Raw genomic sequence first — 20,052 nt, forward strand, 5'->3', positions numbered from 1 at the left:
GCCCAGACCGATTTCTTCAAGAGTTTTCCCTACACTCTCTTCTAGTATGTTATAGTTTCATGTCTTAAGTTTAAATATTTAATCCAGTGAGAGTCTTAGTTAATGGTGAAAGGTGCGGGTCCTGTTTCAGTCTTCTACAGGTCGCCAGCCAGTTCACCCAGCACCATTTGTTAAATAGGGAATCTTTTCCCCACTGAATGTTTTTAATTGGCTTGTCAAAGATCAAATAATGGTAAGTAGCTGGGTTCATCTCTTGGTTCTCTATTCTGTTCCATATATCTACCTCTCTGTTTTTGTGCCAGTACCATACTGTTTTGATCACTATCAATTTATAGTATAGTCTGAGGTCTGGTAGCATGATTCCTCCTGCTTTGTTTTTATTTCTGAGTAATGTCTTGGCTATTCGAGGTTTTTTCTGATTCCATATAAAATGAAGTATTATTTTTTTTGAGATCTTTAAAGTATGACAGTGAAGCTTTAATAGGGATTGCATTAAAATTGTATCTTGCTTTGGGTAGTATGGACATTTTAACAATGTTGATGCCATGAACATGGTATGTTTTTCCATTTGTTACCATTTTCAGCTATTTCTTTTCTTAGAGTTTCATAGTTCTCTTTATAGAGATCTTTCATATCCTTTGTTAGATAAACTCCCAAATATTTCATCTTCTTTTGCATTACTGCGAACAGAATAGAGTCCTTGACTGTTTTTTCAGCTTGACTATTGTTGGTATATATAAAGGCTACTGATTTAAGGATGTTGATTATGTAACCTGAGATGCTGTTGTATTCCTTGATCACCTCTTAGAGTTTTGTAGTATTATCCCTGGTATTTTCCAGATATACAATCATATCATCTGCGAAGGCCAAAAGTTTGATCTCTTCTGACCCTATATGGATAGCCTTGATCACCTTTTCTTCCCTAATTGTGATGGCTAAAACTTCCATTAAAATGTTAAAGAGCAGTGGAGACAATGGGCAACCTTGCTTGGTTCCTGATCAGAGTGGAAATGATTTCAGTTTAACTCCATTCAATACAATATTGGCTATAGGTTTGCTGTAGATGGCCTCTATCAGTTTAAGAAATGTCCCTTGTATACCAATTTTCTTGAGTGTTCTGATCATGAAGGGATGCTGGATATTATCAAAAGCTTTTTCTGCATCAATTGAGAGAATCATATGGTCTTTTTTAGTTTGTTTATGTGCTGAACTACATTTATAGATTTACGAATATTGAACCAGCCTTGAGACCCTGGAATAAAACTGACGTGGTCATGATGTATAATTTGTTTTGTGTGTTGCTGGATTCTGTTTGTTAGGATCTTGTTGAATATTTTTGCATCTATATTCATTAGTGATATTGGTCTCTAATTTTCTTTTCTTGTTGGGTCTTTTCCTGGTTTGGGGATCAGGATGATGTTTGCTTCATAGAACATGTTGGGTAGTCTCCCTTCATTTTCTATATTTGGAACAGGTTGAGTAATATAGGTACTAGTGCCTCTTTAAAGGTTTGGTAGAATTCTAATGTGAAGCCATCTGGTCTCTGGCTTTTCTTTTTATGGAGATTTTGTATGGTTGATACTATTTCAGAACTTGATGTGGGCCTGTTCAACATTTCCACTTGATTCTGGATAAGTCTTGGAAGGTGACCTGCTTCCAAGTATTGGTCGATTTCCTTCAGATTTTCATATTTCTGAGAATAGATTTTCTTGTAATATTCATTAAGGATTTTTTGAATTTCTGAGGAGTCTGTTGTTGTTTCATCTTTGTCATTTCTGATTGATGAAATTAGAGAGAGATTTTACTCTTTTTGTTCCTGGATAGGTTAGCCAAAGGTTTATCTATTTATTGACATTTTCAAAAACCAACTTTTTGATTTATTGATCTGTTGTATAATTATTTTGTTTTCAATTTCATTTAATTCTTATGTAATTTTGGTTATTTCTTTTCTTCTACTGGGTTTGGGGTTGAAGTATTCTTCCTTTTCCATTTGCTTGAGATGTCCTATTAAGTTGTTAACATCCCCTCTCTCCGTTCTCTTGAGGAAGGCTTGCAGTGCTATAAATTTCCCTCTTAGGACTGCCTTTGTGGGATCCCAGAGGTTCTGATAATTCATGAATTCATTGTCACTTTGTTCCAAAAATTTGCCAATTTCCTTCTTAATCTCATCTCTGACCAAGCTATCATTCAGCATAAGGTTATTTAACTTCCATGTTTTTGTATTAGTATGCAGATTCCTGCTGTTACTGAGTTCAACTTTTATTCCACGGTGGTCCGAGAAGATGCAAGGAATAATTTCTATTCCTTTAAATTTACTGAGGTTAGACTCTTGTGACCTAAGATGTGATTGATTTTGTAGTATGGGCTGATAAGAAGTATGTTTATTCAGTTTTGTTGTGATGAAATGTTCTGTAGAAGTCTGTTAAATCCAAATGTTGGATGGGTAGGTTTAAATCTATAATTTGTTTGCTCAGCTTCTTATTGGAGGATCTATGCAACACTGCCAAAGGAGTGTTAAAAACTCTGACTATTATGGAGCTAGAGGAAATCTAGTTGCTCATGTCTGTTAGAGTTTCTCTTATAAATTTAGGTGCACTCTGGTTGGGCGCATAAATATTAATAATTGAAATTTCATCATATTCAATATTACCCTTAACAAATACGAAGTAACCATTCTTATCCTTCCTTTCTTTAGTTGCTTTAAAGCCTATTGTATCTGCAAATAGTATTGCAACACCTGCTTTTTTCTGATTTCCATTTGCCCGAAATATGGACGACCATTCTTTCACCCTGCATCTATATTTATTTTTTAAATTAAGATGAAATTCTTGTATGCAGCAAATATCTGGCCTGAGTTTTTGTATCCAGTCAGCCACTGTGTGCCTCTTTATAGGACAGTTTAAGCCATTCATTATAATGGAGAATATTGATAAGCCTGGTAAAATTTTGGGTATCGAGTTTTTCGAAAGTCCAGTGGACATTTTTAATCCTTTCCCGACTGTGGAAGTTGGAGTTTTATCAAAAGTTCTGAGTGAGTTTACTTTTGTGGTAGAGGATTGTGCTGGTCATTATGAAGGATAGGTCTGAGAATATCCTGAAGAGCTGGTTTAGTTATGGCAAATTTCTTCAACTTATGAATGTCATTAAAGTATTTAATTTCTCCATCATAAACGAATCTCAGTTTAGCTGGATACAGGATCCTGGGTTGAAAGTTATTTTGCTTTAGGAGATTAAAAGTCGGTGACCACCATCTTCTGGCTTGAAAAGTTTCAGCAGAGATATCTGCAGTCATTCTAATATTCTTCCCTTTGTACATAAGGGATTTCTTACATCTGGCTGCTTTCAGAATTTTCTCCTTCATATTAACTTTAGTTAAATTAATTATGATATGACAGGGGGATGTCTTATTTGCATTGAGTTGTGCTGGGGTTCTGAAACTGCTATCTGAATTTCAGAATCTCTTGGCATATCTGTAAAATTCTCTTTCATAATCATGGAGAGGAGCCTCGGTGCTTTGTGAAGCCACTTCATTTCTTTCAGGGATTCCAATGAGGTGGAAATTAGTCTTCTTCAAATTATCCCCAAGCTCTCTGAGAGAATGATTTGTTTTTGCTCTCCATTTTTCTTTCTCATTGAGAGTTTGGAAGCATTCAAAAGCTTTGTCTTCAATGTCATAAATCCGTTCTTCTACTTGTTCCACTCTGAGGGATTCTACTGTTACTGAGGGATTCTATTGTATTTTTCAGATCTTTGAGGGCTGCAAATTCTTGCCTCAATGTGTCAAAATCTTTGGTGATTTTGTCTTAAATTTGTTGATTTCTTGAGACAACTTTTGAATTGCTCCTCAAAGTTCTAATTCCAACTTTTCCTCCATTCTCTTAATCTTGTTTGCAATCCAAATACTGAATTTGATTTCTGACATCTCGGCCATCTGTTTATGAATGAGATCTTTAGTTACATCTGCCATTACTTTCCTTGGGGGTGGGGTGGGTGGGTTAATCTACTCTGGTTATTCACGTTACCAGAGTTTTTCTGGTAACATGATTCTGCCCTCTGATTATTTTACACCGTTTGACTAGATAAGTGGATAAAGAAAAGTTGCTCTTGGGGCTCCAGAAATAGTTATTAAGCAGCCCTTTTCCCAAAAGCTGGGACTGGTGTCTGTACCTTTTCCCCTGAAGCTTTGCTGATGATCCGTATAGTGCTATGGCTTGGGACCTGTTTGGTGTGTTGAGGCTAAGTGGCTCCATCTTGTTTTCAGCTGGTCTCTGTCTGACCCTAGTGAAACAGTTACTCTGGGTTGAAGTCTCAGCTGTGGAGAAATACCAGCAATTAAGTCACCCTGCCCCGCACAGGCAACAATTGGAAAAGGAAAATCAAACCTTCCTACAACCACACACCCAGGGTACCACTTGGATAGTCCTCAGGTGATTGGCTCAGTTCAAAAGATCCAAATCAATTGTTTCAGTCAGTATCTGTCTCAGGTGGGAGAGTTTAAAAGGTCTCTGTCAACTAGATCGCAGGGGTCTGCTGACAACTCAAAGATGACTTGGTCTGGTGCTCTGTGAGGTTAGGAGGACCCACCTTAAAAATAGATTAGTCTGGGAAGGTTGATGCCTCCTTCCCCTCCTTGTGTCTCTGTCACACCCAGTCACTGATAACCCCACAGGACTGTGACCCAGTTCCCTCCAATGAGCAGATATTCCAGGGGGTTGTGCCTGCCCTAATCACAAGGAGATCTGTGTCTCCTCAGCCAGGCCACTGCTCTTTGCCCCTATCCAGCATGGGGAGGTGAGGCCTGACAACCTCAGGTGCTTAATGGAGGCTGGGGCTGTTCACTCAGTTCCAGCCCCACCCCTGATTGATGTTAGTGACAGAACAGAACAACTTTGTGGAATTTGTTTCTGTCCCTGCTAAATTTTCCTGCAGAAGAGAAGCTGTTTTGAGTTCACAGAACTTGTGCCTCAGGCCCTGTCTGGTCTCAGCTATAGTTTGTATTCACAGCATGGTTACCTGTCAGTTCCAGCCTCTGCCTGCCCTCCTTTGTTTAGGCTGATCATCCCCTGAGGGCCAGTACATCCCAGGCTTAGTAAAGTGGTCCTCTGGGTCAGCCATGCCCTGGGAATATGCCAGCTCTGCATGTGCATTATCTAGTCCCCGTGCTTCACACAGGCCGGTACCACTTCAGGCAAACTCTTTACTCATGGTGCCTGAGTTTCCATCCCAGATCTGTTCTGCTAGTAGTTGCCACCCAAAAAGATGCCCAGCCTCCTCTGGTTGTCCACAGAGACAGGGGGTGTGACTCCAGAATATCCAGGGGTGAGTCCTATTATTGACAAAAATGGCTGCTGCTCTGCACCTGTGTGGTTCCCTCTCAGCCGACCATCCTCTCCTCACTCCTGTGCCACAGAATTAGTACTGACCAGCAGCAGTCCAGGCCATGTCCACACCTCTCGAGAAAACAACGAAGAATCTGGACTTCTGGGGGACAGGCTTCCAGACCTCAGAGTGAGAGTGGAGGGAAGTGCTGGGATCTTAGAATTGCAGGTAGAGCATATATACAGTTTTTCGGCCTGGCAGGAGAGCGCCATGGCACCCTAGTAGGGGAAGTAGGTCCAGTTTTTAGAGGATCTCTCCCATGGAGTATAATGGGAGGACTTTTGAACTCTGCTCGTTTGTTATGGGGTACTCTCAGCCTTTCTCATGGGGGAGGGAGCTCCTATCCACTTGGTGATGGATTTTGTACCTTTTGTTTGTATCCTTGATGTTGTGGCTTGCCTCTGTAGGGTTGATGTGCATTTTTCAACCTTCTCTCTTGGTGCAGCTCTAATCTGCCAGGTTACTTGCCAAATTTCTGTCTTTTAACTCTTCTTCTGGACAGGAGCCTCTGTGGAAATCTGGCTTCAGTCAGCCATCTTGTCTCCACCGCCTAGTATCAAATTTCTATATAAATTTTTGACCTCAGTGGGGAAAAATAACTGATTTCAATGACATTCGTTTAATTTTCATCTGTAATAGTCACGGATGCTTTTATTTTCTTCGGGGTCCTGAAATTGAGCTTTAAAATGGCTCTTTGAATATGGTTTTAATTTCTTTGTATAATTTTTAAAATTTGGTTTGTGTACTATCAGAATTGTGATTTTTAATTGCCTTCTAAAAAATGGAGATTTGACATCATGTCTGGGTTCAACTGAACAAGTTAGGTATTGAGTTGCTCTTCAGTCAACTGGCTTATAGAGTTTCTCTCACACACGCCCCCCCTCACAGAATTTGTGTATACAAATTTCTTACCAGATTTTCAACTTCTTAACTTGATTCAGCTGCTTATGCTTAATACCCAAGATTCATACTACCGTACTACAGATTTGTTTTCACAGCAATGAATCTTTAGTTCTTTATGATTCCACTTAATAGCCTACAGAAGTGACTTATTATTTGGGTACTTGGAGATAATATATTTGACGGTTTTTTGGAAGACCTTTTCCACTCCATACTCAGATGTGCTTCATTGTCAAGTGCATATTTAGATTAGATTCTTGAATTGTCATGTTTATCTGCTGCTTTTTTAAAAATAAAATTTGACTGAAAATGTTTAATTAGTATTTTTTAAGAAGTACAGCTATTATTCCTTATTTCTACATTTCTTCCCTAAATTACATTTAGGCAAAATTGATTTTATTTTTCTCTGATTTTTACTATCATGAAGCCACCTGAATGTAAATTAAAATGGATTATCAATTACAAGCTAATCTTTTAATCTCATAGATAATCTCATTGTGACATGTTTTCTGACATGTAAAACAGTTCTTGGTATTTGTTTTAACTTTACTGAAAAATTAGGAAAGTAAAACATTTTATAAAATGTTAATTGAATAATAAAAGGACATTAAATGTTTTTAAAGTGTCATAAAGTACAAAGACTGTAATGGCCCTTTAATTGTTAACTGATATATGGCGCACAAAAGGAAATGAAGGCAGTTTCCTTTTGTACAATGTCAATTTGTACTGGCTCATGAAGTTCATCTTAGGAAAAAAAATGTTTATATATTTGTTCTTTAGATTGTGAATATTTTCTGAGAAAGAGTAATACCTTTTGCTCTGACAATTCTAGAAATACATTTTACAACATCACATTCAAGACCTTCCCTTAGCATGTCAGAAGAACTGAAAGTGTCCCAGAAAATTAAATGTTATAGATTCACATAGAGCAAAAATGTCAGAAAATAGGTGACCTGTTCTAGAAGAAATGCCAAAATAGGATACTGAAGAACATGAAATTATAATTGAAACATTAATATGAGTTTATGGGTCACTGCACAATCCAAAGGTACATTCAAATAAGCAAGGACATATTATAAAGATACTCTCTAAAAAGGAAATTTAGGGTTTCTGCCTTCCCATAATGGCAGAGTAGCTTTTATGTATGTATGTATGTATATATATAAATAAGAAATAAGAAAAATACACATAAACATATATACATCATATATAGAGAGTATATATAATATATAAAGTATAGAGTATTGTACATAATATATAAAGAGTAGCAAAGGGCTTACACATCTACATAGACACACATATGTGTATATATACATATATCCATATATTTATGTGTATGTCTCTTATATATATCTATATATATATGTCTCTTGTACAGAGGAGATAGTTCAGAGTTTGGGTCCCACCAAACTACAAAGTGTCAGTAAAAATCTTGGATTTTTCCCAGTCTGTATTTTAGAAAACATATTATGCCCATGACTAAAATATTAATCCTAAATCCAAGGGCAAAATTAAAATACATTTATCCTCACAAAATGTAAAACCAAATCTCCATCAATATGAATTTTTCAGATTAAGATATTATTCAGTCTCAATATGTTTTCTTATAATGCTGTCCAGCATGCAACCAAAAATTATCATACCTATGAAAAAATAGAAAAATGTAATTTATACTCAAGAAAAGAAATGAGACAAAATGAATTATGTAGTTCTGTAAAAAGAATAGTTCAGGAATTTAGGAAAGAAGGAAATCTATTTGATTGCTTTTAGAGTTAATTTGAAGGATCTGTCATTGATTGGATATTGATTAAGAAAAGGAAGAAATTGGGCAGCGCCTGTGGCTCAGTGAGTAGGGCGTTGGCCCCATATGCTGAGGGTGGCAGGTTCAAGCCCAGCCCTGGCCAAACTGCAACAAAAAAATAGCTGGGTGTTGTGGCGGGTGCCTGTAGTCCCAGCTGCTTGGGAGGCTGAGGCAAGAGAATCGTGTAAGCCCAAGAGCTGGAGGTTGCTGTGAGCCATGTGATGCCACGGCACTCTACCAAGGGCAATAAAGTGAGACTCTGTCTCTACAAAAAAAAAAAAATAAATAAATAAAAGGAAGAAATTATAGATTAGTTTAGATTTTGTGTCTGGAGCAAAATCTATTATTCTATTCTATTATTATTCTTAATAGAATAAGTTAATATGCTTATAGAGTATTAATAACATTCTATAGATGGGAAGAAGGATTTCAGAGACAAAGATCATTATTTAGTTTGACCAGGTTAATTTGAAGTGTCTATTGCACAGGTCTGGAGTGAGAGATGGTTAACAGAATTTTGATATAAATCTCTATTGCATAGGTCTGGAGTGAGAGATGGTTAACAGAATTTTGATATAAATCTCAGGGGACTCCAGTAGAGAAATCTACATATAAGCATAATATAAATGCAGATTTGAAAGTTATTTTCAAGAGTGTTGCTTGTCCTGAGAGTGGATGAGATTATCCAACTGGAACTCTCCTACTGAAGAGAAATGGCCTGAGGAGAGAAAAAAAGCAAATATCATGGAAGGGGAGACTTCACAAGTGGGGAGTGATCAAAGAATTTCTCTGTTTCAATATAGTCAAGGACTAAAAGTATCCAGCCAATGTGGCTGCAAAGATGTCAAAGGTAACTTTGCAAGGGTAGTTTCTGTGGAATGGTGTGTTGGAACACATGCACAATTGACCAGAGGGGTGAAAGATAGATGGAAGCAAATGTAGAGTACAAGATAGAAAGATGTGAGCATGCTGACATTCGGAGCGAGAACACATTCAGGAGACACAGGCTGTAGTTGAGAAGATGGGTTTAATTGATGGAGGAATGCTCTTGAACAGGAAATGGCAAAGACTGATCTAGAAGCAGAGACCAGAGGAAGATGGAGGATCTTAATGAGGTATTTGGATAGTGAGGCTGGTCAACAATTTGTGGCCCATTGAACCTCCAGGGCCCACATTAGAGAATTCAAATACAATTCTAGGAATTATGCACATGCTGCAGAAATGTTGTATTGCCATTGCCATGTATTGTGAAGCTCAGTAGCAAAGAGCTGTCAAACCCAAAAAAGATCATTGTCCGGGTGGCTAGAGAAGGGCGTTCAGCAGTTTTAAGAAACCACACTTCCAAAAATAAATGCAAAGTTCTAATCAAAATGAATTGGAAGGCAAAATTAAAGATGGAAATGCCATGACGTCATTTGCCAGATTTCTCTGTCCTCAAATTGAAGTATATTTGCCACTCCCTTATAAAAAGGATTCAGAATAAATAAATTAATCCTTTCTCATCACATTTAAAATTTGTTTACACAAATAAAACTATAAACTTTTCCCCATTTAAGTAGTATAATCTAGAATTTTAGTTGGATGAAAAAATGTGTGCAAAACTACAGATTTCTGAGAGATGAGAATCTTATCTGTGCTCTTAAATTATGTAAAGACAGAGACTCTAAGACTTTCCTCTAAAATTAAAAAAAAACTACTTCATATGCTAGAAAATAGTTATTTTGTGGTAAAGTTTCTTTTGGTTTGTAATCATAGATTATAATAAAGTAACAACTTTTGTGTCTTATGTATATTAAACATTTAATAACATTATTATAGAAAAGTTTCTGGACTATGCTGTCCATTTTAGGCCATGACCCTTAAGGAAGATGTGCGTTAAATCCTTCTTTTTAAAATCATTTGGTCAAAGTTACTTACATCCTAATATGTATTATGCAAAAAACAGACAGCAATAGCAACTGAATTGTAAAATGTGCAGTTCTTCAATCAGTGTTTTATAGGTAATCTCTAAATAAATGCGAGCTTATCAGATGCTTAAATGCACTGGATTTAGAAGTCCTTGTTCGGATTCTGATTTTATCATACACAACCAAGTAAATTACTTAACCCTTATAAATATTTTTTCCTTAATCTGTAATGAGAAAATAGCAATAGTGTCTTTCTCTTCTGGTTGTCAGGATTTAATTGCCCAATCTAACTTAACGACCTACATCAAGTGGCTGGCACATAATAAGCACCAGTAAATGCTGGTTGCATTCATAGAGCTATCACAAGCATTATCCTTTTTATTAGCGATCATAATTAGGTTTATTTTTGTTTCATGGACAGGCTAAATTAAGGGCAGTTTGGATTTGCATATTTAACAGCATTAGGTTTTTTGACACATACATTATCTTGACTAACCTTCGTCAAAATACACAAAAAAGAAATGTTATTTTAGTATTTTATAAACAAGATAATGGAGGATAAGAGATCATGAAGCAGGAAATCAGAAATTGACAATGCAGAAATCCAGTCATCCTGTCTGACTCTACAGTTTATGTTTTTCTCCATTTTATAACACTGCACAGACGTGGATATGTGTTTGTAACAGATATGAAGTCAGAAAGAACTTAGTTACTAGCTTCTGCACAGCCAAAAAATAATCAACAGAGTGAATTTCAGAGTGAGAAAATGTTTGTGAAGCATACATTCAGCAAAAGACTAGTTCTAGAATCTCTGAGGAATTCAAACCATTCAGCAGAACTAGAGAAAACAAACCCATTAAGAAATGGCAAAGGACATGAACTGGCATTTTCTAAAAGACATGCAAATGGCCAATAAATACTTAAAAATACATGCAACATCACTAATCAGAGAAATGCAAATTGAAATCACAATGAGATACAATTTTACATCAGTCAGAATGGATATTTTTAAAAAGTAAAAAAACAACAGATGTAGGTGATGCCGTGGAGATGCCCTTTTTGACAATCGTAAGCATTTATCACTATGGTTGGATAAAGATGAAATGCCGAAACACAGTCCCAAACCGAATATTTACCAAAAAAAGCGAATGGTATCTGTTTGGTGGTCCAGCACTGGTATTACTCACTACGGCGTCATGAAACCTGGTGAAACGATTACAGGAGATGTCTATTGCAACTAATTGGATGAAATGATGAGGATGCCTGTGATTAAACAGCCAGAATTACTCCATAGAAACAGGCCAATCTGCCTGCAAGACAATGTTGTCACACGACACTGTCAAGCTACAAAAGCTGAACTTGGAAACTTTCTGTCATCCACCCACCTTGCACCAGCTACCACTTCTTCCAAGCTTTGGACAATTTTTTTCAAATGAAAAATATTCAATTTTCAACAACCTTATGGAAAACACCTTTCATAATTTACTGCCACTTGTTCTCCAGGCTTCTTTGCTGCCGGCATAAACAAGCTACTCTTAAAATGGTAAAACTGTGTTAACAGTTTAGGTGCATACTTTGATTAATTGTACTGCTTCTTGTTTGAGATATGATAAACTCAACTTTTGACTTGAAATCGACATTTCATATTTAATGACCTAAATACAATGACTTACAATACAATTTTTTTTTTTTTTTTTGCAAAGGAAATCTTGATTTGGGGCCCAGTTCAGTTAAGATACTCACAACATGTACTAAGAATCAAGGATAGAGGGGAAAATGTGCATGTCTCTAATGATTAGTGACTTTGAACAATTTTCAATATGCTTTTGGGGCCATTTGTCAGGTATTTTGCATTTTAAATCAATTTATTTATTTTATTGTATTGAGTTATTAAAGCTTTTTATATATTTTGGATGTTAACCCCTTATCATACATACGGTTTGCAAATAATTTCTGCCTATCTGTAGGTTGTATAATTACTCCATTAATTGTTTTTTGCATTTTTTTTTTTTTTTTGGCTGGGGTTGGGTTTGAACCCTCCACCTCTGGTATATGGGGCCGGTGCCCTACTCCTTTGAGTCAAAGGCGCCACCCCTCCATTAATTGTTTACTTTGCAATGTAGCTTTTTAGTTTGTTGCAATCCTATTTGTCTATTCTCACCTTTTTTGCCTGTACTAGTGGGGTCAAACCTGCTAAAATGACTACACAGATAAATGTAGTGAAAGTTCTCTTTGTTTTATTCTAGCGGCTTTACAGTTTCATGTCTTACATTTAAGGCTTATTCTTCTTTGATTTGATTTTGGTATATGGTGAAATAAGGGTCCAATTTTATTCTTCTGAATAGGAATACTCAGTTTCTCCAACATCATCTACTGAGGAAACTTTTTATTTTTTCCAATGTGAGTGTTCCTTGTAGCTTTGTCAAGACTAATTTCTTGCAAATGTGCGGGTATATTTTTGGGCTCTCTCTTCTTTCCCATTGGTATATGTGGTTTTTTTTATTTCTAGTATGGTGTTGGTTTGATAATTATAGCTTGCTACAACCAGTAGTATTATTTTTAAACTACATATACTTAGTCTGGACATAAGTATAAATCAAGCAGGGGTAGTTAATGATAATTTTATATTAGTTAAATTTTGAAACATGGTAGGTTTTATATAACTTAGAAATATATTTCTGCTGGCAAGGGAAATTATAGCAGCTGCAAAAATAAATAAGGGGGACTTATTTAAATTAAAAAGCTTCGGCATAGCAAAGGACATAGTCAACAGAGCAAATAGACATCCTAGAGAATGGGAGAAAATGGGTACAGGCTATACATCTGACAACGTGCTTATATCCACTCTGGTAGTAATTGGTCGATAATCTCGCCAAAGCTGTCCTTCAGGAAATACATATTGTTCAGTACATTGCTATGGTCTTCACATTGGAAATAGAAACCAAGAGCTCAGAAAGAGCTCAGAGAAATCAAACAATAGCAAGTACAACAACACCCCCCTCCCCCGAAACAAACCTCCATTAAAAACTGTGCAAAAGGCATGAACAGAAGTTTTTCAAAAAAGATAGATAAATGGTCAATAAGCATATGAAAATATTCTCACCAGTCCCAACCATCAGGGGAAGGCAGATCAAAATCACAATGAGATATCACTTTATCCCTGTTAGAATGGCTTGTATGAAAAAGTAAAAGAAAAAAAAGGATCCTGGCATGGATGCAGAGAAAGGAATGCTCATACTCTGTTTGTAGGACTTCAGACTAGTACAACCTCTATGGAAAACAGCAGCGGACCTGACGTTCAATCCAGCAATCCCACTAGTAGGTATTTACCCAAAGGAAAAGAGTTCATTTTATCAAAAAGACACCTGCACTCAAATGTTTACTGTGCCACAATCCACAATCGCAAAGATGTGGAATCAAACTAAGTGTACATCCATCCTCCCCACCCACCCCCATACCAGCCATAAGGAGAAATGGAGTAATGTCTTTTGCAGCAATTGGGATGAAACTGGAGACCATTATCCTAAGTACCTCAGGAATGCAAAAACAAAGACCACATGTACTCTTTATTAATTTGGAACTAATTGGCTGGCACACATGGGCACAGAGAAAAGTGAAAGTCATTGGAAATCAAGAAGTGGAAAGAGGGGAGGGGTAAGGGCCTACCCAGCAGGTACAATGAACATCATTTGGGTGATAGGGACACTAACAGCCTTGACTTGAGCATTACAAAATCTGTCTATGTAACAAAAACATTTTGAAATAAAAAAACAACAAAGAAAGAACAAAAGAAATATATTTCTGCTAGCTATTCTTCAAAGAAGAAGATTTGGTGTACAAGTCTTGCATTTGAATACAATTCCTAAAGATTTGGGGAGAATGAGAAATGGAAGCAAGGCTGCTCAATATTGACAAAGATCTCCTGTTAGTGATCTGCCTAAAATTTGTTTATCTTTTATTTCTTTGTATACACATGCATTTGGGAGTTCAATCAATATCTGCTACTTTTACTGTTAAGAGGCTGGCTTACAACGGTGTATACAATTGTTTTTCTCAATAATCATGATTAATTTGCATTATGGTAGCCAATACTTTTGAATTCTGTCTGTCCAATCTAATCTGTAATATTAGACATGCATTTTCTTGCAGACAAAATAAATGACCAGGTAGGACTAAATGGTCATATGAAAAACATGACAATAGCATCAATTAATAGTAATAACTGTATAACTAACGATTCCAGAATAACATTTTAACTTTAGATAAAAAGAAATGAGCTAACTGTGGTCTGATATTTAAAAAATTCTGAACAAAATGAGGATTACTGCCTAAATACTGATAGTCACACCAATAAGTAACTGTGAAAGACATCCAAGGACAAGGTGATTTATTATGAAAAATCCATGACACAAATGTCATTTTGTATTATTTCAACCCAGAACACAACCCAGGAGAGACATGTGGACTACAACTTTTAAATAACTTACTTTTAAAAAATATTCTAGAATGGTCACACTCCCAGTTTGAGTTGGTATTTCCACTTTGAAACTGTACGGTAGTGAAATCAAAAGGGAATATCGATGCCTTACTTTTCCCAGTTATGTAGCAGTAAAGTAAAAAACAAACAGAAAAACATTCCCCTCTAGCTTTGCTCTCTCTGAAATGCTAAATCAAAAAAATAAGAGCACTCAGATTAAATTTTTATTTCTTCCTAATTTTTTTACATGTATATGAAAAATAAATAACTATAATTTACTATTACTGGACTTATTTTAGTTTCTCAGTGAACAGGGAAAATGTTAAAAAGAAAAAACGATACCTGAACCAATAAGAAAAAAATAAAAGGCAAGAAAGTCGGTACTATAAACGGAGAAATTGTTCTGAAATATGTTGAACATCCCATCAGTTATTTAGTGTGATGACAGCCAAAACACAGGGATGAGAAATTGCCCCCAGAAGAAAGTGTCTTGCGATATTAGCAAGATGATAATAAAGGAGGGTTAAAATTACAAAGAGGAGACAGACATCGTTCATGTAAGATGACCACGTACTGACGAGCTTCTCATTTTAAGATGCTGTTTTAGGTGCTAATGCCATCGTTGGGCTGTTGGGACACAGTGTTTTGAACGTATTTTAAATTTTTTCAAAGAGAAATAAAATGAAATTGTGTGTACAAGTCAAAATATAATGAATGTGGGAATGATCATGCTTATTTTTTTGTTTTCAAATACTAGAGAGCATGATAAATGTTAACCAGGAATAGATTTTGCTTACTATTATTTGTCAACATCAGAGAAAAAACATAGTTAAAATAGAATCCATTTTCTGTGTTTTATTTTTAAACGGAATCACCATTTTTAAGAGAGTGTTTGTGGTTAAGTGGTTTTAAGATTGATCCATTTAGTTAGTTGTAGTTTTACATATAAATAAAATAACCATAAATTGAATGAATAATAATGGCGAACATAATCAGTTGGAGTCACTTTTCCCTGGGGAAAACCCTCCAAGATCATTAGGCACACATCAGTAAAGAGATGAGGATGAAATAAGATTGCTTTCAACTCCACAAATTTAGGAGAAATCTCACTTATGGAATCACATAATGGTAATAAGAAAAACTATCATAAAATAGTTCTAGTAAAATGTCAATATCTTATTTTTAGAGTTTTTGTTTAATATAAGTAAGTCAAAAAGTCTTTTTAATGTCACCCAATAAATTATAGAAGAGTATTAATATAATTTTCATTATTTAACAGGTATTCCTGATAGCTTATTAGAAAGAAGAACAGACAGAGAAAGAGAGGATAAAGAGGGAGGAAGGAGAAAAGGTGAGCAGGAGATGGAGGAGAGATCGATATAGATTGAGGAAAAATAGCACTTTCTAGAAAAGATGTCACTTCTGGGATAAAACATGCTTTGGGCAGATTATAGAGTATATCAGAGGCATTCTGCTTAATAAAGGATAAAGATAACTAGAGTTTCAAAAATACAATCAACTGGAATCTCATTTATAGTGAAATTTCAGCAATTTCAGGCAGAATAATTTAAGAATACTCTGCAAAAGGTTATAAAAACAAGTCCTGCTGTAAGGACGTAAGATTTCCATCACAGACTGATATGGTATGTGGCAGTGGCTTAAATAAAAACAAACATTTTAAAAAGTAGGCGGTGATCAAGTCATATTAGGTTCAAATGCTCTGAATAGGTAGCTTTCCTCTCTGATGGACCGCAGTCTACACAAATGCTAGGTCAACTACATGAAACCATACCTTTCTCTTGGCTTTGAGCTGCTCGTGATACTTGTCACAGGTGTCTCCTGGGATTTCTCCTCCCCAGAGAGTAATTCCAACAATGGTGTATGTGATACCCATGACGAGCAATGGGAAACAGTACACCAGAATAATGACAACAATGTGGTAACTGTAAGAAATGAGAACAACACTTACTGAAGCACCTGTTGGGTTGAAATACATGGGACTTTGAATTTGTTCAGATTTAAATCATGATTAAACTGCCAGAGATTATTTACACATTATCTCTGTGCCCCTTTTCACAAAATCCATCAAAGTATCATGCTGTAGTCATATTTCAAATGCTGCCAGTTGAGTTTTGTCAGTCTTTACATTGTGTATGAATGCAATAAACTGAAGCGTTCATTTAAACTACATACAATCTCCCTGCTTAGAGGTTGAGGGTCCATATCTTTCCCCTGCTCGGTACTCTTCTTGGGCTAAACTAATTAAATGTGTCCTCTGAGGAAAAGGGTCAGGGCATAACAAACTAATGAACTGGCACATATTTTCTTCTATGTAGGACTATTTTATACATCCTTGCAATGTAAGATATATTTGAAATAAATTGTTTTTTATCTACACAGAAAAAAAAACTGTAGATGGCTAATCTAAGCCGTATTGGATCTATAAGTTACTTGACGGTGATTTAAAAAAAATTAAGTAAGGACATTTACAAGTATCTTTCCAAACTCCTGGTGCACTAGATTGCATCATTAGCTTGGTAAAAAAAACACGTAGAATTTACTGTTAGTCACACCAAAGTCATGTTACTATAAATTACCAAATTAAATTCCAGGATTTCATAGCTTTCAATCAAAATTATAAGAATGCAGTTAGGAAGAGAAATGAAGATAAATCACAATAAGAATAGCCCAAATTGAATTTTATGTAATTCATGTGTGAATTCCACTGTCTTATGACCCTTCAAAGTAGTTAAAGAGTTATACTAGTCTTTCCAGCAGTGTTTTTTGTAAGGTGAATCTTAAATCTCCTTGTCATCCTTCTATAGCTTACTAAGTATAAATTTAAAGTAAATGGAGAGTAATTTGGTCCCCAAAGAACATGGCTGATAACATTATCATGCAACTAAGATTTATTCATAATAATGGGTGGAATTTGGTAGTCAATTTAATAATATCTGCCTGATTTTCCTAAAATAAGTGCTTCCTCATATTTTTATTAAAAAAAAATCTGGGCTCTGAGTAGTTAGAAAAAATGATTACTTTAAAAGGTGACAATTATTCACACCATTCGATGTGCTTTTTAAATTTTATTTTAATGAACATAGGGGTTACAATGTTGTTACATAGATGAACTGCATATTGAGAAGCCCGGACTTTTCGCATACCAGTTCACCTGAATAATGTACATTGCATCCAACAGGTAATTTGTTAGTTTTAAAGGGAAACCATTGGGTGCTAATTAGGAAAATAAGCTTTTTGTTGAAATAAGAATGAAATAACAAATCAGAATGAAAAAACAGAATCCAGTCCATTACACTTTATCCTTTTTTCCCTTTTTGTTCTTTTTAAGGTGGGTGAAAAATATGAAACACCAAATTACGTCACATGACATTTCAATTTCCTTTTTGCCCAGTGCTCAGGTTTTTTAATGCTGCGACAAAGGAACACAAACCACATCAAACCAAACAGAAAGATTAAAGAACCTACCAGGCTGTCCCTCCTCCTAAAGCTGTGCTTAAAAGAGCAATCATCACTTTGGGGATTTGGTTTCTTCTTTCTCACTCAATAAACCCCTGGTTTTCTTTGCACATGGCTCTTCTCACTTCTCACTTCCTCCAGGAAACTCTCCAATACTACCTCATAGAGAAGTCCTCATGTTTCCAATCATGATTTTAGTAACTTACACAAATTTACTGACCTTTCTGTCATACCGTATTATCGTATTTTTACCTGTTTCTTTTGCCAACAATTATGTGAGCCCTGAGAGAAATATCTATGTCTTATTTGCTTACTTGTTGCTCTTCATCTATAGTTTCCTAAATGTTTGATAAATTGAGTTGAAAATCACTACAGAGAAATAACTTACGTAAAATGTTGTTTGGGACCTTCTGGCCACTGCACGTAGCAAAGAGTATGGCCTGGCATGACCTTGGTTTTTGAGTAAAGACACTGAGGGAAGGCGAGCAGAAATGCCAGGATCCAAATGCTTCCAATGACAATCTTGGTAGCTGTGGCAGAGTCTGGGTTTCAAAGGTTCAATAATGGCCATATACCTACGTAGAAACAAACAAAATGATTTTGTTGGTTCTGTTGTTAACAGAGTTTAACAAAGAACTTCAAAGGCTACAGTTATCCCTGTTTTGGTGAACACGCTGATAAGGACTTTGCCTGTGCACAGCCAGCGTAGAAGGGTAAACAGCTTTGTCTTAGGAATCAGACAGATCTAGGTGTAAACCTATTCTGACATTGTTTAATAACCTTTTGAACCTCAGCTCCATTATCGTTAATATTAGAATAAGAACACTCACCTTTTGAGGTAAAGTAAGGATCAATAGAAATAACGTGTGACCCAGTTACAACCTAACAATAGGGGGAAGTGGGAAAGGGAGGGGAGGGAGGGGGTGGTGGGTAGTGGGAGGGGGAATGGTGGGATCATACCTGTGGTGCATCTTACAGGGGTATTTGCGAAACTTGGTAAATGTAGAATGTAAATGTTTTGGCATGGTAACTGAGATAATGCCAGGAAGGCTGTGTTAACCTTTGTGATGAAAATGTGTCAAATGGTCTATGAAGCGAGTGTATGATGCCCCATGATCATATCAATGTATACAGTTATGATTTAATAAAACAAACAAAAAACAAACAAAAAAAAATCACATTGTACCCCACAAATATACACAATTATTATTTGCTAATTAACAACATATAAATAAATATTTTTAAAAGGATAAAAAAAAAAAAGAAAGAACGTGTGAGTAAAAAGTATTGGTTACTTGGGGCTGTGTTGAACACACCAGAATTCATAAATGTTTGTGGAATTGAATTGGAAAGGCCCTTAAAAAGTGGTTAAATTATACTGGTTGCACCACTCAAAACCTTCATTTCTCTTCTGTATGTTTAACTTTTTCAAAGAAAGTTAATGGAGAAATAATATGAATAATTCCTACATAATAGACAAAGATGAGAAACCTCCTCTGAAAGTTATGGTCAACATACCCATTTATAAGCAGCAAGAGACGGGTTCAGGATTTAGATAAGCACAAATTAAGTTTGATTGAGGCTATGAGTTCCTATAACACCCCCTATCAAATTCATACTGTATCATGAAAATTTTCATGATGTTATCTGTGTAATTATGCATAAGACAGTTGTAATGGGGAAATATATTTGAATCTCTAAAACACGTATTAACATACAACTTTTGGAATAAAACTTTTTGGGACGTTGAGAACTCTGTAAACATAGTTAAGAATCAAGTCAAGCTTCATTCATTTGGTAAATAAAGGTAGTAACACTATATCTCGAAGAAGTAATTTTCAGTTTTAACTGTATATAATAGGTTAATTATGAGAATTTAACCACTGTTCAGAGCTAAAAATAATGCATATCAAAAATACTTATATTTTTGTACTTATATGTATAAAACAACATACATTGCTTCAAGTTTACTTTTAGCTATTCAGTGTTTGTAGAATATATTTTGATTTATGCAAAAATTTCAAAGGTAATGATTTCATTAAGAACAGATATTACCTAAGCCAAAACATTTTAATCTTAAGGATAAATATTTCAAAATAAGGATATTTTCT

General features: G+C 35.6%; 1 pseudogene; it reads right to left on the minus strand.

Annotated features, from left to right (window-relative positions):
* Positions 1-20,052, minus strand: part of LOC128588746 (neuromedin-K receptor-like) — a 51,023-nt pseudogene that overhangs the window by 22,544 nt on the left and 8,427 nt on the right.

This window comes from Nycticebus coucang, chromosome 6 (genome assembly GCF_027406575.1).
Source record: "Nycticebus coucang isolate mNycCou1 chromosome 6, mNycCou1.pri, whole genome shotgun sequence".
NCBI classification, from domain to species: domain Eukaryota; kingdom Metazoa; phylum Chordata; class Mammalia; order Primates; family Lorisidae; genus Nycticebus; species Nycticebus coucang.